Here is a 24,686-nt window from a genome sequence, read left to right as displayed (position 1 = left end):
TACAATGTCAAACATACAATCCATACAGAAAACTTTAAATTAGACTTTATCAAATGTAAGAGGAAGGAAAACTTTCAAACTCCTTCTATGAGGCCAGCATTACCCTGATAACAAAACCGAAGACACTACAAAAAAAACAAACAAACTACAAGCCAGTGTCAATGATGAAATACATGTAAAAACCCTCAACAAAATATTAGCAAACCAAATTCAACAATACATTTAAAAAGTCATTCACCACAACCAAGTAGGATTTATGCCAGGGATGAGAAGGTGGTTGAATATTTGCAAATAAACCTTACACATCACATTAATAAGAAAAAGGATAAAAACCATAGAATCATTCCAATAGATGCAAGAAAAACATTTGACAAAGTACAACATCCATTCATGAGAAAGATTCTCAACAAAGTAGGTTTAGAGGGAACATATCTTAACATAACAGAAGCCATATGTGAAAAACCCACAGCTAACATCATACTTAATGGTGAAAAACAGCTTTTCCTCTGAGGTCAGGTCAAGACAAGGATGTCTACTCCCACCACTGTTATTCAATATAATACTGAAAGTCCTAGCTGAAGCAATCCAACAACATAAGTAAATAAAAGACATCCAGATCAGCACAGAAGAGGTCAAATTTTCACTCTTTGCAGATGACATAATACTATATCTAGAAAATCCCAAAGACTCCACCCCCCCCCCAAAAAAAAACTATTAGAACTCATAAACCAATTCAGTAAAGCTGTAGGGTACAAAACTTATAGAAATCTCTACACTAATAATGAAGTAGAAGAAAGAGAAATTAAGGTAATAATCCCATTTAAATGGCACCAAAAAGAATAAAATAATGGTAGGTCTTTCACCTCCTCCTTGGTTAACAAGGTGAAAGACCTGTACTCCGAAAATTATAAAACATTGATGAAAGAAATTGAAGGCCACACAAATGGAGAGATATTCCATGCTCATGGTTTGTTAGAATTTGTACTGTTTAAATGTCCACACTACCCAAAGCAATCTACAGATTCAATGAAATCCCTATGAAAATACCAACATTTTTCACAGAACTATAACAAATAATTTTAAAATTTGTATTGAACCACAAAGGCCATAAATAGCCAATGCAACATTGATAAAGAAGAACAAAGCTGGAGGTATCCTAATTCCAGATTCAAGTTATATTGCAAAGCTATAGTAATCAAAAGAGTGTATCAGTACTGGCACAAAAACAGACAAATAGATCAATGGAACAAAATAGGCCAGAAATAAACCTATGCTTATATAGCCAATTAATCTACAACAAAGGAGGCAAAAATATACAATGGAGAAAAGACAGTCTTTTCGATAATGGTGCTGAGACAACTGGACAGCTACATGCAACAGAGTGAAACTAGACCCATACTCACTCATACACAAATTAGACTCAAAATGGTTTAAAGACCTAAATGTGAGCCCTGAAAACTCCTAGAAGAAATCATAAAGAACCATAAAGAAACCATAAAACTCCTAGAAGAAAATACAGGCAGTAATCTCTCTGACATCACCTTTAGCATCTTTTTCTAGCAGTGTCTCCTCAGGCAAAAGAAAAAAAGCAAAAATAAACTACTGGGACTACACCAAAATGAAAAGGCAACCTACTGAAGGGAAGAAGATATTTGCAAATGATATATCCAATAAGGGGTTAATACCCAAAATATATGAAGAACTTGTCCAACTCAGCACCAAAAACTCAAAACAAAACAAAACAAATTCCAATTAAAAATGGCCAAGAGGGATGGTTGGGTGGCTCAGATTAAGCATTTGACTTGGGCTCAGGTCATGATCTCACAGTTTTTGAGTTTGAGCCCCATGTCGGGCTCTGTGCTGACAGCTCAGAACCTGGAGCCTGATTCAGATTCTGTGTGTGTGTGTGTGTGTCTCTCTCTACCCATCCCTGCTCTCTCTCTCTCTCTCTCTCTCAAAACTAAAGGTTAAAAAAAACTAATAAAATAAAATGTTTAAAAAATGTTTTAATGTTTATTTTTGACAGAGAGTGACAGAGCATGAGTGGGGGAGGGGCAGAGAGAGAGGGAGACACAGAATCCAAGGCAGGCTCCAGGCTCCAAGCTGTCAGCACAGAGCCCGACGTGGGGGTCGAACACATGGACCACAAGATCATGACCTGAGCCGAAGCTGGACGCTCAACAAACTGAGCCACCCAGGCACCCCATAAAATAAGGGTTTTTTTAAATTTATTTTTGGGACAGAGAGAGACAGAGCATGAACGGGGGAGGGGCAGAGAGAGAGGGAGACACAGAATCGGAAACAGGCTCCAGGCTCCAAGCCATCAGCCCAGAGCCTGACGCGGGGCTCGAACTCACGGACCGCGAGATCGTGGCCTGGCTGAAGTCGGACGCTTAACCGACTGCGCCACCCAGGCGCCCCAGGTATTTTTTAAAAATGGGCAGAAGAAGGGTGCCTGGGTGGCTCAGTCCTTTAAGCACCCAACTCTTGGCTTTGGCTGAGGTCATGATTTTGCAGTTCGTGGCTTCAAGCCCCGCATTAGGCTCTACACTGATGGCACAGAGCCTGCTTGGGATTCTCTTTCCCTTGCTCTCTGCTACTGTCCACTTGTGCTCGCGCTCTCTCTCTCTCTGTCTCTCCCAGTAAATAAACATTTTTTTTAAATGGGCAGAAGAAAAGCATACCAAAAAATCATAATCCAGTTAAAGATGGGCAGAAGACATGAACAGACTTTTCTCCAAAGAAGACATCCAGATAGCCAACAGACAGATGAAAAGAGGCTCAACATCACTCATCATCAGGGAAATGCAAATCAAAACCATAGTGAGATATTACCTCACACCTGTCAGAATGGCTAAAATCAAAAACACAAGAAACATCAAGTGTTGGCAAAGATGTGGAGAAAAAGGAACCTTCTTGCAGTGTTGGTGGGAATGTAAACTGGTACAGCCACTATGGAAACCAGTATAGACGTTTCTCAAAAAATTAAAAATAGAACTACCATATGATCCAGTAATTGCACTACTGCATATTTACCCAAAGAATATGAAAACACTAATTCAAAAAGATATGTATACCGCCATGTTTACTGCAACATTATTTACAATAGCCAAGTTATGGAAGTAACACAAGTGCCCACTGATGGATGAATGGGTAAAAAAAGAGGTGTGTATATATATATATACACACACACATATATATACACACACACACATATATATACACACACATATATATGCATATGTGTATATATATATATATACACACACACAATGAAATATTAATCAGCCATAAAAAATGAAATCTTGCAATTTGCAACAACATGGATGCATCTAGAGCACATAATGCTATGTGAAATACATCAGAGAAAGACAAATACTGTATGATTTCACTAATATGTGGAATTTAAGAAACAAATGAACAAAAAACCAAAAAACATACTCTTAACTGTAGAGAGCAAACAGAGGGTTACCAGAGGGGAGGTGGGTGGTAGATGGGTGAAATAGGTGAAGGGTATTGAGTACGCTTACAATGAGCACTGAGTAATGTATAAAACTGTTGAATCACTATATTGCACACCTGAAACTAATACAAGACTATATGTTAATTATACTAGAATTAAATTTTTTTAAGAAATGGACAGAGGACCTGAATAGACATTTTTTCAAAGATGACAGATGGCCAACAGACACTTGAAAAGATGCTCAACGGTACCAATCATCAAGGAAAAGCAAATCAAAACCATAATGAGGTATTACCTCAAACCAGTACAGTTGACTAGAATCAAAAAGAGAAGAGTAACAAGTGTTGACAAGGATGTGGAGAGGAAAGCCCTTGTGCTCTCTTGGGAATGTAAATTGGTACAGCCACTGTGGAAAACAGTATGGTGCTTCCTCAAAAAATTAAAAATATAAATACCATATGATCCAGTAAACCCACTGCTGGGCATTTAGCCAAAGAAAACAAAAATACTTAAAAACTGAGAATAAACTGAGGGTTGATGGGGGGTGGGAGGGAGGGGAAAGTGGGTGATGGGCATTGAGGAGGGCACCTGTTGGGATGAGCACTGGGTGTTGTATGGAAACCAATTTGACAATAAATTTCATATTTAACAAAAACAAAAAAACCCCAAAAATATAATTCAAAAAGATATATGCACTCTTATGTTTATTGCAGTATTATTTACAATAACCAAGATATGGAAACAACCTAATGTTCATCAAAAGATGGATAAAGAAGATGTGGTATATATAGACAACGGATTACTACTCAGCAATAAATAGAATGAAATCTTGCCATTTGTGACAACATGGATGGACGCAGAGGGTATTATTCTAAGTAAATAAAGTCAGAGAAAGACAAATACCAAATGATTTCACTTATATGTGGAATCTAAAAAACAAAACAAATAAAAAAGAATTTTAAATATTGTGATCAAACTGGTGGTTGCCAGAGGGAAGTTGGGTGGAAGCATGGGTGAAATAGATAAAAGGGACTAAGAGGTACAAATTTTCAGTTATAAAATAAATAAGTCATGGAGATGAAAAATAACAACATACGGAATATAGTCAGTAATATTGTGGTAATACTGTATGGTGACAGATGGTGACTACACTTATGAACACTGACTAATGTATAAAATTATTGAATTAATACATTGTGCAACAGAAACTATTAACATTGTATGTTAGCTATACTTAATGAAAAAAAAAAAAAAAAAAAAAAGACCAGAAACAACAAGTGTTGTCCAGGATGGGAGAAAAGAGAACCCTCAAGAACTGTCAGTGGGAATGTAAATTGGTGAAGCCACTGTGGAAAACAGTATGGAAGTTCCTCAAAAAATTAAAGTAGAAGTAGCATATGACCCAGTAAATTCCACTTCTGGAATTTATCCAAAGGAAACAAAAACATTAATTCTAAAAGATACATGCACCCCTATGTTCACTACAGCACTATTAAACTGATAAAAACAGATACTACACTTGATCTTAGCCAAAAGGCCGAGAAGCGATTCACTGCAGCACTATTTACTGTAGCCAAGATATGGGAACCACCAGAGTGTCCACTGACAAATGAATGGATAAAGAAAATGTGGCATATATAGTCAATGGAATATTACTCAGCCATAAAAAGGAAGGAAATCTTGCTACTTGCAACAATATGGACGGGCCTTTAGGGCATTATACTAAGTGAAATAAGTCAGATGGAAGAATACAAATATCATATGATCTTACTTGTATGTGTAATCTACAAATAAAAATTTTAAAATATTTAAAAACCAAGCTCAAAGATACAGAGAACAGATTGGTGGTTTCAAGACTGGTGGGGCATGGGGAGGGTTGGTGGTGAAATGGGTCAAAGGAGACAAAAGGCACCAACTTCTAGTTATAAAGTAATTAAGTCCTGGGAATATAATGTACAGCATGGGGACTATAGTTAATAATACTGTATTGCCCATTTGAAGTTTGCTGAGAGTAGATCTTAAAAGTGCTCATCACAAGAAAAAAACACGTAAATCCGGGCCAGGTGTGGTGACAGATGTCAACTAGACTTATTGTGGTGATCATTTCACAACATACGCAAATATCAAATGATGTGGTACACCTGAAATTCATAAAGTGGTACAGGTCAATTATACCTCAAAAAATGTTAAACAAAATTGTTAAAAATCACAGATAAAGAAGGGCCCCTCCATCTGTCCTACTAATGACCAGGGTATAGCGGGGAAGAAGCTGCTGTATCCCACTGCTCCCCACTCTGGGCCCAGAGACACCTCTTTAGTTTTCTCTCACACCCTGCAGGGGTAGGGCCCTCAAGTGAGGACACAGGAGCTCACTACTCACTCATTAGAAAGCAAAATGGACTAATGCCCAAATGGACCACAACCACCTCTGTCACCCGGTCACCACACAGCCCTGGGGCTATTGCATGTGCCTCTCACACACTCCTGCCAGGTTTAAGTTAGTTCAGGAGGACCAGAGCAGATTTCAGTTCAGCTCAAAGAACTGTGCTACATCTTTGTTTCTAAATGTCATTTTCCAATAAAAGGATACAAGCCTCCTTGGGAAATTGGCCGGTTCTAAGGCTGGGGTAGGAAAAATACAAGACAAGTCTGGAGCATCTTGTAGTACTGGAAAGCAAACAAGTGCTTACTACTGAAGAAAGGCATGCATGGTCCTCCACAGCAGGCTGGTCTGCAGCTCCCACTGCTCAGGCCACTGAGTGGGTAGGAAAAACCCTGGGTGATTTTAAGCTGTTCATCCACAGGCTTTTTAAACAGAAAATGGAAATAAGGTCAGAAAATAATTATCAGTTTTAAAATAAATCAATGAATAATACTGTTTGTAGATAGTACTCCTTATAGGACGTGGAGTTAGTCCACCCTTTGAGAGTGGTTTAAACTTAGTGACCTGCTTCCACAGAATAGGGAAAGGAAACACAACACCTTAACCAAGTGATGAAGTTCATATCCCCAGTGCTATCATGTGACCCCTGATACGTGTGATGAGAAAGGACTTCACTTCTACGGTATTCTTCCCCAAAACCATAACCTGGGTCTAATTACACAAAAACAGACAAATCCAGTTTGGTCACATTTCTTCATGAAATTTGGATAGTACCTCTCATGGCACAAAGTCATGAAAACAAGGAAAGACTGACCCGGGGAGACATGTAAACTAAACACAGTATGGTATTCTAGTCTGGATCAGAACAGGAAGAGGACATTAATAGAAAAACTGGTCTGGACGTTAGTTAATAATAATAAACCAATACAGTTCCTTAGTTTTAATAAATGTACCATGGAAGTGCAAAATGTAAATAATGGGGGAAATTGGGTAAGGGGTATGCAGGAACTCTGTAATTCTCCACAGCTTTATATAAATCTGTAATTATTTCAAAATAAAAAGTTTATTTTATATATAAAAAAAAGTACTGGCTGGACATGAGAAGGGATGCAAAGACAAGGCAGTCATCGCCCTCAGAATCGTCAACCTTCCTATGGGAAGGAGACATGACAAGGGTAAATGCGTTGAAGAGGAACATTCATCCTGGTTTGCTTGGGATAGTCCGTACTTTATTATCTCAGCATCATTGGTTACAAGCATCCCTTTTACTTCCAAAAGTATTCCGATTTGGACATTAGATTTTTTGGTCACACCACTTAAAAGTACAGGGTACGGTGAGGTGGTCAGAAATAAGTGGAACATCTGTGATGGCATGGAAGGATGGATGGGGGTAAGAAGTGGAAATAGGGGGGCGCCTGGGTGGCGCAGTCGGTTAAGCGTCCGACTTCAGCCAGGTCACGATCTCGCGGTCCGTGAGTTCGAGCCCCGCGTCAGGCTCTGGGCTGATGGCTCGGAGCCTGGAGCCTGTTTCCGATTCTGTGTCTCCCTCTCTCTCTGCCCCTCCCCCGTTCATGCTCTGTCTCTCTCTGTCCCAAAAATAAATAAAAAATGTTAAAAAAAAAAAAAAAAAAGAAGTGGAAATAGGGGAATAGGAAGGCAAAGGTATGACCCAGGCAGGGGCAGCCTCAAGAGGAAAGCCCCAGAGGCAGGTAAGACCCACCATGTATTCTTTTTTAAGACACATAAGTCTGAAATTGGAGAAAATAGAAAAACAGCAAGCATGATTAAGGAGATGGGGTCAACCAGGGTCTGGACTAGAACTCTACTGGGACAGTAAAGTATTTTCAAGCAGATGGGAGGGAAAGGGACCTTGCCACCCTACAAATGAAAAACCTACAAAATCAATTTTCTTGAGAAAGATTCTTTCCCACCCCCTTTACATACCTAGTCTTCCCAACTCTTCCTATACTTTCTCGAGGCCCTTGATATATATACTGAGCTCCAGCTCACCCAAGCTAACTCTCAACAGTATCGTGAGACCCCTCTGACACAGATATCACCATTTGCTCAGCTCTCGGTGTACACAGGACTGAGCAGCTGCTTCCCTGGCCTTGGGTGTCTGACCCAAACTGCGGTTCAGTCATATGCTCTGCTGACTCAGGGGGTACACGTCTCCTCTCCAGAACACCACTCCTTGATTTCCATGTGGCATTCTTCATTGTTGAAGTAAAGTGTTACCTTCAAAAAGCATAACCCCCAGGTCTTCTTGTGAACTCCTAATTTCAGAGAAGAGGAAGAAATGTTTTACAAAAACCCTGTTGCTCTTTCAGGGAAGAGGACTTGCATTCTAAATAGCTTTACTATGAAAAATAAACTGTGATTCAGTTTCACTTTCTATTTAAATGCTTCAGGAACTAATTCATATGCTATTATTTTCAGAGAATGATTTTATGTGTTTTTTAAATTTTGTCCTTTGAATCATTTCATTCCCATGAGATTCTCAAACACTTAAAAACCCCACCAAACTTAATGTTCTTAGTGGAATCTCTGTATGGTATTATTTGGCATCTTCTGCTTATAGTCATGATAAAAAAAACTAGCTGGTCTTCCTACTCCTTAGCAGAGAGGAGTGATTCGCTGAAGATTTACCGAGACCAAGGTAAGTGATATTATTCTAAAATATGAAAATCTTTAATAACTGCGTATTTTATGCACTGGTAGAAAAAAGAAGAGTAAGGATGTCTAGAAGCTCACCTCTACTGGGATGTGGGTAGAGTGGGGGAACAGGGGTGACTTTCCTCTGCAATGTGCCCAGGAGGCTTGAGTGAGGTTGGGCCTAGCTTCTAGGGCATCTGCTGCCCAGGCCTTCCTCTCATGGCAGCTAAGAGGTGTGGGGCAGTGACTGCATCAGGATGCCCCATGTAGCTGGTGATAAAATTCTCTGATGAAATTTGTTCTTTCTCAATGAAGCTCTCTTTCTCTGGGAATTCCTAGATCCTTTTCCAATTTAAACTAGCAGAATAGGAACTTCCATAAATCTGGGCCATCCAGCTCTCTGCTCTCTAAATTTTCAAGCCTTTGCATGCCCTTCCCTCTGCAAAAATATTTTTGGTTTGGAAAACTGCCAATGAAGTAACTGAGAGGTGGAATTGGACCAAACACCTTTAGATGAGAGCAGGGACACCTTTCCCTCTAAGGGAGCAGACCTCACCTCAGGGGCCTGTGGAGAGAAGCCCGCTCCAAGGTGCCAGTTTTCATTTGGCTTCCCAGCACCTCTGCAGTCATAACCAAAGCGAAGGAGAATATTGCATGACTTCAGAAGAAAGCCGGCCACCTTGCAACATCTTCAGGAAATTCTGCACTCCCCTAGGGCTTGCAAAACTCCCTATGTCTTGCAGACCAAAGGCAAGATCTCAGTCATCTAGCTCTAGTTTGCATAATTAAAAAAGTGGAAGCTGGTTATTTTCTGAGTGACCCTTGGCCCAACCAAGCTCTCAGGGCCTGTGACAGAAATAAGATAGCAATGAAATGAACTGTTTTAACAGTGAAAACTCATACTATTTACATGAGTAGGAAAAGCCAGGCCTGTGAATGTCCATCTCCTCTTACCTACAAGGTTCACACAGCCAAAACAGCGTCCACTGATGGTGCTATAACGTTATTCTTTTGAAGATGGCATATATACAACTTAATGTAATTTCATGCCATGATCTGTAAGGCTTTTCAGAGAAACAATTTACTAACATCTTCTATAATACCTTTTATCTTCCTTTTCAATGTGGAAAAGAATAGCCTGTGATCTGTTAATTTGGTTCCTTTCACATCTTAACGTCTTTCTGGTCCTTCTCCCCCTGTCCTATTAATATGTTATCCAACTTAGGGGGAAAAAATTAAAACACAGAAGTTTAGAGCTACATCTAGTATGGCCACACAGAGGAAGAGAAAGTCCACCTTCAAAGTAAACAGAGCAGCTCTGCCTCTTCCATATCGGGCATGCAGACAGATTTCCTTTGTACAAAGAGTCTTGCTACTAGGGGGAAAACTTTGAAAATCACTCAGCAACTCTAAATCCCTCACCGTAAAGAAGCACAAATCAAGACACAGGGAGGTTTTCCTGGCACAAGGTCACTTTTAGCAGAGCCACTGCTTGGAAACAAGGTTTCAAACTCCTAGTTCGTGACAACAGACCCCCCCACCCCCACTACCTTAGGAGGGACAGAGGAAGCTCCACATGGGCCTCTTTCAATCAAAAGCCACCTGGGATGAGGGCCGCCACTCTGTCTGCGGGAGCTAAACTGAGGTCCCTCAACCTCCACCCCCACTTCCGTTGCAGAACAAGGGTCACTGCCACAGGGGGAGCTGAACCTGTGGACAGGTTCTGGTTTGAGTCAGAGTACAATTTGGTTTTAAGACCCAGAAATTTTTTATTTGGATCCTCCAGGCTTGGTTAGAGGTTGAGAGACCATGGGGCCACCTAGCAGCCCTTGGCTTTTCCGAGTTTGGGAAAACAACTCCATCACAATAGGAGTTTCTTGGAGAAAGCTGCTACGACAGGGAAGGAATATTTACTAAGTGGGACAGGAAGCGACTGCTGAAGACCTTTTTAACCCACTTCTGTAAGGTTCACTTTGATAAAACCAGCCAGTCAACATGCCTATCACAACTTTGTTCTGTTATTAAAGCCTTGAGCTTTTTGTACAAAGTGACACACACACACAAGAAAGCTAGCTTGCTCATGTTGGTCAAACTGAAGATATCTACAGAAGTAGGGTTCTGGGCCACTTTGGAGGTGGGAGTAATAAATGTCACATTAATATAAAGGTCTGTCAAAGTTTCTGGATTCTTTTTTTTTTTTTTTTTTAATACATGAAATTTACTGGCTGGATAAAGTCAGTCTTCATCTTGTTCAGCTCCAGGCCCTGTGAAGAGGGCTGGGCTGGTGGGGTAAGTACAGGATGGGCAGGCCTAACCCTGCAGCCTAAGTTATTTTAGCATCTAGGCAGCCTGGAGTTTAGGCACAATGGAGTTTTAAGAAACTGTCCTCTCCCCCCACACACAACCAGCATTCCTGGGGAGCGTCCTAACATCTGCCCAGGGCTTCAAAACCATGCACATTCATTCATTCATTCATTCAACCAAAATTTACTGAGCACTCAATTCAGGCCAGGTCTTTCCTTCCGGAACTACTCACTGAGTGCCTTCCATGGTGTTCTGTGCAGTTTCTCGAGGAGATACGGAGGACTGCATCCTGCTTACTCCCACTCCATAGGAGCTTATGGTTAGCTTGGGCTATAAAACAGTAGAATGGGAAAAGGCTGGGATTTGTGGCCAGACTGACCCAATTGAGATCCTAACATTGGGGCAATTGGCAATAACTAGTTGCTTGATCTTGAGCAGGTGGTTAAAGTTCTCTGAGTCTCAGCTTCTTTAGATGAAAATGGCAGATAATACAATTTATTTCTTATGAAGTTATTTGTTTAATGGGATATAAAGACATGTTAGGTAAATACATATGGACCACCAATATTAGGTAAAAACCTTTTTTAAGATTCAGTACAATTTTTATTTTAATAATGCTTGTACATAATTACAACAGTAACACCTACAAAGCTCTCACTTTGAACCAGGCACTATTCCAGATATTTTACATAGATTAAACTAGTTCACCCTAACAATAACTTTCTGAGGTAAGCACAACAATTATGTAGTTTTCAATAAATGATGTAACTGAGGAACAGAGAGGTTGAGTGATTTGCCCAAGGTCACACAATCAGCAAGTGCCAGTACCTGGCTTCAAATCATGTCCATATACATACAGTTCAGTGATTCAGAAAATTCTGGAAGACATTATGAGAAGCAGCCACTCTGCATTTCTTGCCTTGTTGTTCCCCCTCTTTCTATGTAACTAGTGCTTATAAAGATGAGGATTTAAGTCTCTTTCACCATTCCTGGAAACCACCACACACCACTCACACACCACACTTCTCCTCTTCCACCCTTTCAAGATCAATTTTTAGTCGGATTAATATTCAATGCTTATATCCCTATCACCTGTAACACTACTACAGGCAAGCTCTGCAGTGTTCCATCATTCTCCTTCCTCCTTACACAACTAGTAACTAAATACCTGTCTTATTACTTTGCTTAGTTTCTATGCACCTTCCACTAACCCATCTCCAAAGTTTCCACTGTGTTAATCTCCTCTTCATCTATTCAAACACATAGTAAGTCCCTGGATCCCTTGAACACACCTTTCCCAGAGCCTTTCTGCTCCAATCTAGACTGGATGCTTCTAGTCCTGCTGTATAGCCATATCCCAGGAGCCCCTTTCATCATCCCTAGAATTCCTTTAACTTCTTTCTTGGGCCAGTTCCACCCGGGTTTTTTACCTTTTCATGAAGTTGAATTTCTCAATTTTTCTTTTTTCTTTTTTTAAGGATAGCTTTTCTTTTTTTTTTTTTAATGTTTATTTATTTTTGACAGAGAGAGAGAGAGACAGAGCATGAGCAGCAGAGGGGCAGAGAGAGAGGGAGACACAGAATCCGAAGCAGGCTCCAGGCTCTGAGCTGTCAGCACAGAGCCCGACGTGGGGCTCAAACTCACAGACTGTGAGATCATGACCTAAGCCGAAGTCGGATGCTCAACCGAATGAGCCACCCAGGTGCCCCTCTTTTTTTTGTTTGTTTGTTTGTGGCTTTTGTATCCTATTTAAGAAATCCTTGCCTACTGTGAAGTGGTGATATTTTTCTACAATTTCTTCTAGAAGTTTTATAATTTTAACTTTTATGTTTAGGTCTGGGATCCATTTTTAGCTGCTTTTGTGTATGGTATGAAGTAAGGGTTGAGGCTCTTTATCTCAATATAGATATCCACTTGATCCAGCATCATTTCTTTTAAAAACTCTCCTCCCCATCGAAATACATTGGTCTTTTTTTAAAAACTCAATGGACTATTTATGTATGGGCCTATATCTAAACTCTCTATCATCTTCTATTAACCGTTATATCTATCCCTATGCTAGTACCAGAATGTCTTGATAATTGCAACTTTATAGGGAGTCTTCAAATTAAGTAGTGTAAGACTTCCAACTTTGTTCCATTCAAAATTGTTCTGGCCATTCTAAGTTCTTTGTGTTACCCTGTAAATTTTAGAATCAGCTTGATTGTGATTGCACTGAATCTACAGGTCAATTTGGAAAAACTGACATCTTAACAACATTAAGTCTTCTTGTCCACAAATATGGTATATCTCTCCATTCATGTAGGTCTACTCTAACGCAGTAATGTTTGGTAGTTTTTAGTGTACAAATCTCAAACAAATCTTGTAAAATGTGTCTTTGAATATTTCCTGTGTTTTTGTTTGTTTGTTTTTTAAAAAATAGACTTCAGTTTTTAGAGCAGTTTTAGGCTCACAACAAAATCCAAGTACAGAGAGTTTCTATGTAACCCATATTTCCCCTCACATACAATCTCCCCAAGCTAGGGTGTTTCATATGCTATTGTAAATGGTATTTTTATTTTTACTGTTAAAACAGTTTAAGTATTTTTTTAATTTTATTTATTTAAGTAATCTCTACACCCAACATTGGACTTAAACTCATAACCCCATAATCAAGAGTTGCATGCTCTTCTGACTGAGTCAGCCAACACCCCTATAAGTGATATTTTAAAAACTCCATTTCAAAATTATTCATTGCTAGTATACAAGGGAAAAATTAAACATTAACTTGTATCCTGTGAACTTATCAACATACTTATTAGTTCCAGTAGTTTTTCTGTAGAATCCTTAGGATTTTCTACATACCCCAATCATGTCATCTGCAAATAAATACTATTTTACTTCTTCTTTGCCAATCTGTATGTCTCCCTTTACTGCTATAGCTAGGACCTTCAGAAAGATATTACATATAAGTGGTAAAAGCAGACATCCATCTTAGAGGGAAAATATTTAGTCTTTTACCATTAAGTATAGCATCAGTTGTAGGTTTTCATGAGAGGTCCTTCACCAGGTTGATGAAGTTCCCAGGTATTCATACTTTACTGAGAGGTTTGTGCCTTTTTTTTTTTTTAGTTTATTTATTTATTTTGAGAGAAAGAAAGAAAGAGAGAGAGCACGTACGCATGAGTGGGGGGGAGGGGCAGAGAGAGAGGGAGAGGGAGAGAATCCCAAGCAAGCTCCACACTGTCAGTGCTAAGCCCGACATGAAGCTCGAACCCATGAACCATGAGATCATGACCTGAGCCAAAATCAAAAGTCAGGTGTTTAACCAGCTGAGTCACCCAGGCACCCTGAGGTTTATGTCTTTTTAAATCATAAATAAGTGTTGAATCTTGCCAAAGGCTTTTGATGCATCTATAGAGATGATATTTTTTCCCTTCGTTTCTGCTAATGTTGTAAGTTACACTTGTTTGATATATAAATATTAAATAGCCTTGCATTCCTGGGATAAACCCCACTGAATCATAATGTATTTTCCTTTTAGTATTCATTTTGCTAATAGTTTGTTAAGGATTTTACCTATGTCCGTAATGGATATTGGTTTGTAATTTTTTTCTTGTAATGTCTCTCTCTGGTTTTGAAATCAAACTGATATTGGCCTCATAAAATGAGCTGAAAAGTTCACTATCTAATTTTACTTTCTGAAAGTTAAGTATTATTTCTTCCTTAAATGTTTGGTAGAATTCACCAGTAGCACCATCAAGAATTTCTGGGAGAATTTAATATAATTTTAATTACTTTCATTATTATATTGATATTCAGGAATATTTCTCCCTGAGTCAGTGTTAAAAATTTGTGTCTTCCAAGGAATTATCCCATTTCATCCAAGTTTTCAAGCGTATTCACATAGTTATTCATAATATCCTTTTCTTATCTCCTTAGTTAATGTAGGATTTTAGAAATGTTTTCTCTTTTCCCAGATCCTGATAATTTGTGTCTTCTTTTTCTTGATTATTCTATTTAGATGTTATCAATTATATTGATTTTTAAAAATCAAATATTTAGTTTCACTGATTTTCTCTTTTTTCTATTTTTTGATTCATTGTTTGCTGATCTTTATTATATCCTTTCTTCTACTTCCTTTGGGTTCAAATTGCTCCTCTGCTCCTAGCTTCTTAAGGTGGAAGTCTAGATCATGCGTTTGAGACCTGTCTTCATTTCTAAGATAAGCTATAAATTTTCTTCTAAGGACTGTCTAAGCTGCATCCCATAAGTTTGAAAACTCTCATCTTCATTTAAAATATTTTAAAATTTCCTTGTGATTTCTAACTTTACCTTTACATTATTTAGAAGTGTGTTGTTTTTTTCTGAATATATATTATTAATTTTTAACTTAATTCCACTCTTATTAGAGAACGTACGTACTCTGTATGATTTAATTGTTTTACATTAATTGAGATTGGGGTTTTTTTTAATGTTTTTTTTTGAGAAAGAGAGCATGAGCAGCAGAAGGATGAAAAGAGAAGGGGGCAGAGAATCTGAAACGGGCTCTGTGCTGACAGCAGCAAGTCCAATAAGGGGCTCAAACTCATAAAAAGCGATATCATGACCTGAGCTGAAGTCAGATACTCAACTGACTGAGCCACCCAGGCACCCCTGTTTTATGGCTCGTAATATGGCCTACTTTGGTGAATGTTTCATATGCACTTGAAAGGAATGTGTATTCTGCTGTTTTTGGTAATGTATTCTGTAAATGTCAACTAGGTTGAGTTGGCTGATAGTATTGTTTTTTATCTTCTATATCTCTACTAATTTTTTCAGTTTGTTTGAAGGAAGAATATTGAAATATCTAACAATAATCCTGAGTTTGTTCATTTCTCTATCAATTTTTGCTGCATTTATTTTGAAGCTCTGTTATTGGGTGTACACACATTTAGAATTGTTATGTCCTCTTGACCAACTGTACTCTCAATTATTATGAAATGACCCTATTTATTCCATGTGACATTTCTTGTTCTAAGGTATACTTTGATATTAACATAGTCATTCTAGTTTTGTTATGATTGGTGCTTACATGGTATAAGTTATCCATCCTTTTAATCTATGTGTATGTTTGTATTTAAAATGGGTTTCCTCCATCAAAACCTTAGAGGAGAAAGCAGGAAAAGACCTCTCTGACCTCAGCTGTAGCAATCTCTTACTCGACACACCCCCAAAGGCAAGGGAATTAAAAGCAAAAGTGAATTACTGGAACCTTATGAAGATAAAAAGCTTCTGCACAGCAAAGGAAACAACCAACAGAACTAGAAGGCAACCAACGGAATGGGAAAAGATATTTGCAAATGACATATCGGACAAAGGGCTGGTATCCAAAGTCTATGGGGAGCTCACCAAACTCCACACCCGAAAAACAAATAACCCAGTGAAGAAATGGGCAGAAAACATGAATACACACTTCTCTAAAGAAGACATCCGGATGGCCAACAGGCACACGAAAAGATGTTCAACGTCGCTCCTTATCAGGGAAATACAAATCAAAACCACACTCAGATATCACCTCACGCCAGTCAGAGTGGCCAAAATGAACAAATCAGGAGACTACAGATGCTGGCGAGGATGTGGAGAAACGGGAACCCTCTTGCACTGTTGGTGGGAATGCAAATTGGTGCAGCTGCTCTGAAAAGCAGTGTGGAGGTTCCTCAGAAAATTAAAAATAGACCTACCCTATGACCCAGCAATAGCACTGCTAGGAATTTACCCAAGGGATACAGGAGTACTGATGCATAGGGCCACTTGTACCCCAATGTTTATAGCAGCACTCTCAACAATAGCCAAATTATGGAAAGAGCCTAAATGTCCATCAACTGATGAATGCATAAAGAAATTGTGGTTTATAGACACAATGGAATACTACATGGCAATGAGAAAGAATGAAATCTGGCCCTTTGTAGCAACGTGGATGGAACTGGAGAGTGTGATGCTAAGTGAAATAAGCCATACAGAGAAAGACAGATACCATATGGTTTCACTCTTATGTGGATCCTGAGAAACTTAACAGAAACCCATGGGGGAGGGGAAGGAAAAAAAAAAAAAAGAGGTTAGAGTGGGAGAGAGCCAAAGCATAAGAGACTCTTAAAAACTGAGAACAAACTGAGGGTTGATGGGGGGTGGGAGGGAGGGGAGGGTGGGTGATGGGTATTGAGGAGGGCACCTTTTGGGATGAGCACTGGGTGTTGTATAGAAACCAATTTGACAATAAATTTCATATATTAAAAAATTAATTAATTAATTAATTAATTAAATAAAATGGGTTTCCTCTGGATAGTGCACAGTTGGGTCTTGCTTTTTTTTTCTTTTTTTATTATCTTTAATTCTAGTTAGTTGACATACAGTGTTATATTAGTAAAAATATGGAATGCTTCACAAATTTGCGTGTCATCCTTGCGCAGCAGCCACGCTAATCTTCTCTGTATCATTCCAATTTTAGTATATGTGCTGCCGAAGCGAGCACAGGGGTCTTGCTTTTTTAATCCAGTTGGTCTGACCATCTCTGCCTTATAAGTGGGGTGTTTGGATTCTTTATAATAAATATAATTATTAAGATGGTTGGGCTTAATTCTACCATCTTCCTATTTGTTTATTTGGTCCTACCTGTTCATTGTTCTTTTTTTCCTTTACTCCTGACTTAAAAAAAAAATTTTTTTAACGTTTATTTGAGAGAGAGAGAGAGAGAGAGAGAGAGAGAGAGAGAGAGAACACATGTGTGCAAGTTGGAAAGGGGCAGAGAGATAGGAGAGACAGTGCAGAGCCTGACATGGGTTCAATCTCGCCAACTGTAAGATCACATAACCTAAGCCAAAATCAAGACTCAGACACTTAACCAACTGAACCACCCAGGTGCCCCTATTCCTGACTTCTTTTGTAATAATTGAATATTTTTAGCCCTCCATTTAATCTACAAGCTTAGTTTATTAGCTATACCTCTTTGTTTTAGAAGTTTTTTTTTTTTAGTAGTTACTCTAGGATTTGAAACATGTATATTTTACTTATTTATTATTTACATTTTCATTTTACACTTATTTCAAATAATGTTTATTATATCACTTCTGGCATAATGTAAAAATGTCATAACAAAAATATACTATCATTTCATTTCTCCCATCCTTCGTGCTACTATTGTCACACATTTCACTTCTACAGATGGTCTAAATCCTACCATGCATGTAATTTTTGCTTTAACTTATAAACTATAAATACATTTTAAAATGAAGGAGAAGAAAGTGTTTTATATTTACTCATATATATACCATTTCAAGCACTCTTCATTTCTTTGTGTAAATCCATATTCCCACCTGATATTTTCTTTCTGCCTGAATAATCTTTCACATAGTGCAAGTTTCTGGACAACAAATTCTTTCGACTTTTGTTTGTATGAAAAGCCTCTTTCTTTCTTTTTGTTTTTTTGTGGGTTTTTTTGTATTTTTTGTTTGTTTGTTTGTTTTTTGCCTTCACGTTTGAAAAATAGTTTCACTTATGTCCAAATTGTCTTATTTTTTTTCTTTTGGCACTTACAGAAGCCATTCCATTGTCTCTTGGCTTGCATAGCTTTAGACATGAAGTCTGTAGTAACTCTTTTCTTTTAATTTTTTTAACGTTTTTATTATTGAGAGACAGAGAGACACAGAGCATGAGCAGGGGAGGGGTAGAGAGAGAGGGAGACACAGAATCTGAAATAAGCTCCAGGCTCTGAGCTGTCAGCACAGAGCCCGACGAGGGACTCGAACTCACAAACCATAAGATCATGACCTGAGCTGAAGCTGGTCGCCCAACCAACTGAGCCACCCAGGCACCCCTGTAGTAATTCTTATCTTTGTTTTTCTGTACATACTGATTTTTATCTTTAGCTCTTTAATATTAGTTTTTAACAACTTGATTATGATATGGTTTGATATGAGTTTCTGTGTATGTAAGTTTATTCTATTTAGCATCTTGTATCTTTGTCTTAGCATTTTTATCTAATTTAGAAAATTTTTCATCATTTTTTCTTATTACTTCTTAGTATTTATGGTGCACCTGGGTGGCTCAGTCGCTTGAGCATCTTACTCTTGATTGCAGCTCAAGTCATGATCCCAGGGTCGTGGGATCAAGCCTCACATTGGGGTCGTGCCGAGCATGGAATCTGCTTAAGATTCTCTCTCTCTTTTCCTCTGACCCTCCCCCACTCACACACACACTCTCTCTCTCAAAAATTAATTAATTAATTAATTAATAACTTAAAAAGAGATTTCTGGAGAACTTTTCTGTATAACTCCCTTTTGTATGCAATTCTTCCTTACAACTTTCAGTTGCCTCAGTTTCCCTGAACTCCAATCTCTCTCTTCAACTAAGTGTGACCACCATGCCATACTTGGGATTCCCCTCCCAGCTTCGTGATCTGGAATGTGCTTCCAGGTAGAAACCTAAGTGATAATAGAACTTGCCTCATTTTTCTCTCTTCTCTCAGGAATCACAATCTGTGATACCTCTAGTCCAATATCAGAAAACAGGTGTTTCATACTCTTTATAAGAGTTTCTAGTTATTTCTGTGGCAGGATAAAAGTGGCCCCTATTAGTTCATCATGGATTAAAACAGAAGTCCACTTTATGCTTTACTAAAAATCCATTTACTGACAACTTTTGGAAGGGAGTGGGGAGTAAACATGTGTTCAATCCAGCATGTTTAGCCACCCACCTTAATTTTAAAATCTGTAAATAAAACAGTATTATTTAAATTAATAATTACTTCAAACAGTGAGAGAGACTAACTGCTTTCAACTTTTTACCAAGATGTCTACAGTCAGCTCAATGAGGATTGGCTTGAATCAGGTTCCACACCTACTTGCTTTCTTTACTTACTTTCTTTTTTTTTTTTTATTTTTTTTATTTTTGGGACAGAGAGAGACAGAGCATGAATGGGGGAGGGGCAGAGAGAGAGGGAGACACAGAATCGGAAACAGGCTCCAGGCTCCGAGCCATCAGCCCAGAGCCTGACGCGGGGCTCGAACTCACGGACCGCGAGATCGTGACCTGGCTGAAGTCGGACGCTTAACCGACTGTGCCACCCAGGCGCCCCCACTTACTTTCAACAGGATCTTTTGATAAAATAATTGTGCCAAAAGTTTGTTCTGCTTTTTCTCTAAACCCAATATTTGTTATTTTCTTAGGCTGGTTATTCAAAGATCTTCACAATTATATGACTTATATGTAATTTTGCATCAAGAAGTACAATTTTGAATAACAGTCTTATCATTTTGGTCTCTTCTTTACATTTACTGACAAAATTAGCTTCCTACACTCACTCTAGGAAATATTACTTGATTTACCAGAGAGGTAATCATATTTTGTTTAAAAATTGTGTCCAAATTTGGTGGCGTTTTGCCACTATAGGGCAAAGTGTTACAAGAAACAGTGTCTTTGGGGACCATTGTCCATTGCATTGGACAATGCAATAAAGTCCAATTTTCAAACATTCAGCAATGTATTTCCTAACTGAACATCTCTTTTCTAGATAATATACTAACTCAAAACTCTCATAGATTATTTTGTCCTAGCTCATACAGATTCATGCTGTATATTCATACTGTAACCATATTCAATAATTATACTTACAGAATTATTCTGTATTATACTATTGATAATATTATCTTCATCATTAACTGTACCCTTCAATTACTTTAGATTCATAAGATTTAATACAATACGAAAGTAACTTTAAAAACATAAATGTTTATAACTAAGAATTTTAACACTAACAAGATGTGAAACACATTATACAAAATAATCTATAATTGATCACTCAAATTAGCTATGATTAACTGACCAAAATACAGTTGCAGTGAATATCATAAAACAATTATTAATAAGGTAATAGAATTTCTATAGAAATCTTAATTACTCTTACATTTAAAATTAGTGAAGTGTCAATGGAGTACTACATGGCAATGAGAAAGAATGAAATATGGCCCTTTGTAGCAATGTGGATGGAACTGGAGAGTGTTATGCTAAGTGAAATAAGCCATACAGAGAAAGACAGATACCATATGTTTTCACTCTTATGTGGATCCTGAGAAACTTAACAGAAACCCATGGGGGAGGGGAAGGAAAAAAAAAAAGAGGTTAGAATGGGAGAGAGCCAAAACATAAAAGACTCTTAAAAACTGAGAACAAACTGAGGGTTGAGGGGGGGGTGGGAGGGCGGGGAGGGTGGGTGATGGGTATTGAGGAGGGCACCTTTTGGGATGAGCACTGGGTGTTGTATAGAAACCAATTTGACAATAAATTTCATATGCTGAAAAAATAAAAATAAAAAATAAAAATAAAAAAATAAAATAAAATTAGTGAAGTGTATGTGAACAAAATTGTTTGATCATTTTTTTTTCTCTAAATTCATCACACCAGTTGCAAACTCCTTGGCAAACCACCAGAGTTTCATAGACCATCTCTGTGAAACCCTGTTTCAAGGATAGGCATTTGTATTTCTAATTAGTGGTAGTATTTACTGATTTTCAGTGATTCATACATAGAAGACACCTAATATCCATGTAATAAGTTATTAAGCAACATATTTTGGTTTCATACATGTTAAGTACTATTCTAAACTCTGAGGATATAGCAGTGAACAAGACAGATATTGTTTCTATTCTGGAGGTACTTCCTATCTAGTGAAAAGAAGGAGACAGTACAAAGAAAGCAGATAAGTTCAGAACATGTTAATAATATAAAGGAAATAGTGTAATGAGATAAAGTGTGACTTAAGAAGTTACTTTGAATTGGGTATTCAGGAAAGACCTCACTGAGGAGGTTACTGCTGAACAGAATGCTGAGTGATGAGAAGGAAGTAGGCATTGAGGAGCTGAGACCATTCTAGGCAGAAGGCTTAGCAAGTGGAAAGGCCTTGAGGCAGTGGTAATGGTTTGGCCTTTTTGGGAAATGGAGAGAAGGCTGAGGTGTCTGAAGCAGAATGAACAAAAGGAATATGGGATAAGAAGAGGCTGGGAAGGCACCCATGTACCAGAAAAGCAGAACCTTGTGAGCTGTGGAGATGAGTTTGGGAAGCTACTGGAAGACTGTAAACAGGGGAGTGACTGAACTAATTTGCCTTTATAAAATATCACTAAATATTCCACAGAGTACAGAGGAGTTGGAGAGAGGCAGAGTGAGAGCAGGAAGACCAGCTACAAGGGTATTTAATAATCCAAGCTAGAGGTAACTAGGGTGGGAAGCAGTACAGGTGGAGAGAAGTAGATGGATTTGGGAAGTATTTTTCATATAGAGCAACTAAGACTTGTCAATGCATTGAATGAATTAATGCATGAGATAATTAATGCATAGTCACTAAAATGGGGAGATCTGAAAGGAGAAAGGTCAACATGTGCTACAGAAGTTAAGGAAAGCTTTCTGGAGAAGGCAGAATGGGAGCTGGGCTTGCAAGATGAGCTAGCTATGGCTGAGAAGTTCAACAGTAGGAATCCAGTTGCAAACAAAACCAGTGAGGTGTGAGTGAGCTTCAATGTGTCTGGGGACTCATGAGGAACTGCCTGCTAGCTAGATGTTGAGGAATGAGCAGGATAGTGGGGTAGAGTGGAATGGGAAGGGGCTGGATCATGGAAGATCTGAAAAGCCCAGAAGGGTGAACTCTGTCTATCCCTATCCAACCCCCAGAACAGCTGTACCTTGGACTTGTACCAGGGAGACTGACAATGAGCCTTTTCTCCAAGTTCCATGCCTGAGCCTAGGTACCCATCTCACTGCTTTCCAGGAGAGGCCCCAAGTGCTCACTGATCTGCCCAACATCAAGGTGACCTGGGTGAGCTGGGAGCTAGAGCAAGTCCCTGCTATATTTACCATCCCTGGCAGATATGGCAACACCTAACACTGTAGAAATGCTTCAGATAACAAGTAAATTATCCCATAAACTCTGAGCTAGAGGCATCAGTCTGTCTCTGACAAAAGTGATGGGTTTTCCCCAGCACCGGATGGGAAGCACCCCCAGGACTGCCTTGGAGACCACCCACACCCAGGGCTCTGCCTCCTCCTTCTCTCAGCAGTCCATAAGCCTAGCCTTTGCTGTCTCCACAAAGGAAGGAGTGTATCTCACAACTCCATAACAAGACCCCTGTTACACCCAGAGAGAAGGCCTGGATTTTAAAATGCCAGACTCTCGGGGCGCCTGGGTGGCGCAGTCGGTTAAGCGTCCGACTTCAGCCAGGTCACGATCTCGCGGTCCGTGAGTTCGAGCCCCGCGTCAGGCTCTGGGCTGATGGCTCGGAGCCTGGAGCCTGTTTCCGATTCTGTGTCTCCCTCTCTCTCTGCCCCTCCCCCGTTCATGCTCTGTCTCTCTCTGTCCCAAAAATAAATAAAAAACGTTGAAAAAAAAATTTTAAAAAAAATAAATAAAATAAAATGCCAGACTCTCTAAGAGACCTCATTGGGCCAGTCAAGCTTAGATTCATAGATCCTGCTCCCTCTGTGACTGTACTAGATACTTCCCTACCACATGTGGTTCCAGCTCAACTGTGAGCTGTACAGGAAGAAGGATGCTGCCTCTCTCATACATACTCTTCCCCAGAAGCTGACAGAGCATTTAGTACACATTTTCTAAAAAATAAAATAAAATAAATAAAATAAAATAAAATAAAATAAAATAAAATAAATAATAAATGATTGGCTGTGATGTGGACATAAGGGATGGGACACAAAAACTACTCAATGCTTAAATAGCTCCCCTGGAAGTCTGCCCACCTCCTTGATGGAAACAACAGCTGCCTTTTACTTGGTTGTGTATAATGTATGACAAAGGTGCTAGGCTTTTGCTTATTTCCCACATTATCTCATTTAATATTCACATCTACCCTTTAAGGTGTGCATTCCTATCCACATTTTACTGATGAGTACATTGAAAGGCAGATGAGGTCACATACTAGCAAGAGGCAGAGCCAGGTCTCCTACCCCAGACTAACCAACCCCAAAGCCCTCATCCTTTCAGATCATAGTCCTAAAAGCAATTCTGTGGGTGAAAGCACAGGAGTCTCCCACCTGCCACTCTGGAGGGCAATTCAGCAGCCCTGTAGCTCCCCCTCCCACCTCAGCAGGAAGCCGTTTATCAGATTAACAACCCACCTGCTCCCACAGCAGAAAGCAGGGCTCTGAGGAAACAGAACTGGGCTTAGTTGGGCTCTCTGTGGGGACCAAGGACCCAGGAACATCTTGGGCCTTACAGCAGGGAAGCCACTTTGTGCTTTTTCCCTTCCAAGGAGGAGACTAGAATGTGTTCTATGACCTCATTGTTAGCATGAAGTAATAGGAAGAACACAGGATTTGAAGCCAGACAGATGTGGGCTTGAGTCCTGATAAGCTTTATGATCTTGGACAAGCCACTTTGACTCTCCGTGTTTCAGTTCTTTCAGCTGAAGAAGAGCTTAATGCCACTTCCCTCATGGGATTGTCTTGGGCATTAAATGAGATGGCAGATCTAAGGAGCCCACAGCACAGCTGGCACCCAACAATGCTGTCAAGCAAGAGCTCTCCTTTCCTCTCAATTGGATAGGGCAACCGTTAAGGGGCCCACTTGTCAGATGAGCAAACTGAGGTGCCAAGAGATTGAGTAGCCGACAGCTAGGAGCAGAAATCATCTCCTAACTCACAAAATGACACTTTTTTCACTGTTTCTCTTTCTTTCTTTCTTTCTTTCTTTCTTTCTTTCTTTCTTTCTTTCTTTCTTTCTTTCTTTCTTTCTTTCTTTCTTTCTTCCTTCCTTCCTTCTTTTCTTTCTTTCTTTCTCTTTCCTTCTTCCTTCCTTCCTTCCTCCCTCCCTCTCTTTCTTTCTTTCTTTCCTTCTTTCTGGCTTCTCAAAAGCAAAAACAG

General features: G+C 39.1%; 1 long non-coding RNA gene, 1 other non-coding gene and 1 pseudogene across 2 annotated transcripts; all 3 read right to left on the bottom strand.

Annotated features, from left to right (window-relative positions):
* Positions 1–4,882: 4,882 nt before the first annotated feature.
* Positions 4,883–5,012, bottom strand: LOC131505946 (U2 spliceosomal RNA; annotated as a pseudogene).
* Positions 5,013–5,431: 419 nt separating this feature from the next.
* Positions 5,432–24,468, bottom strand: LOC131504375 (uncharacterized). Its single transcript, XR_009257951.1, has 4 exons — positions 23,943–24,468; positions 11,038–11,135; positions 6,154–6,268; positions 5,432–5,604 (listed from the first exon to the last, which is right to left on the bottom strand). It is a non-coding gene; the product is annotated as an uncharacterized LOC131504375 (long non-coding RNA).
* LOC131505769 (U6 spliceosomal RNA) lies at positions 17,189–17,295 on the bottom strand. Its single transcript, XR_009258545.1, has one exon. It is a non-coding gene; the product is annotated as a U6 spliceosomal RNA (small nuclear RNA).
* Positions 24,469–24,686: the final 218 nt, after the last annotated feature.

This window comes from Neofelis nebulosa, chromosome 2 (genome assembly GCF_028018385.1).
Source record: "Neofelis nebulosa isolate mNeoNeb1 chromosome 2, mNeoNeb1.pri, whole genome shotgun sequence".
Taxonomy (NCBI): Eukaryota; Metazoa; Chordata; class Mammalia; order Carnivora; family Felidae; genus Neofelis; species Neofelis nebulosa.
The sequence above is the reverse complement of the archived record's forward strand: the minus strand, read 5'-3'. Positions and strand labels throughout refer to the sequence as shown.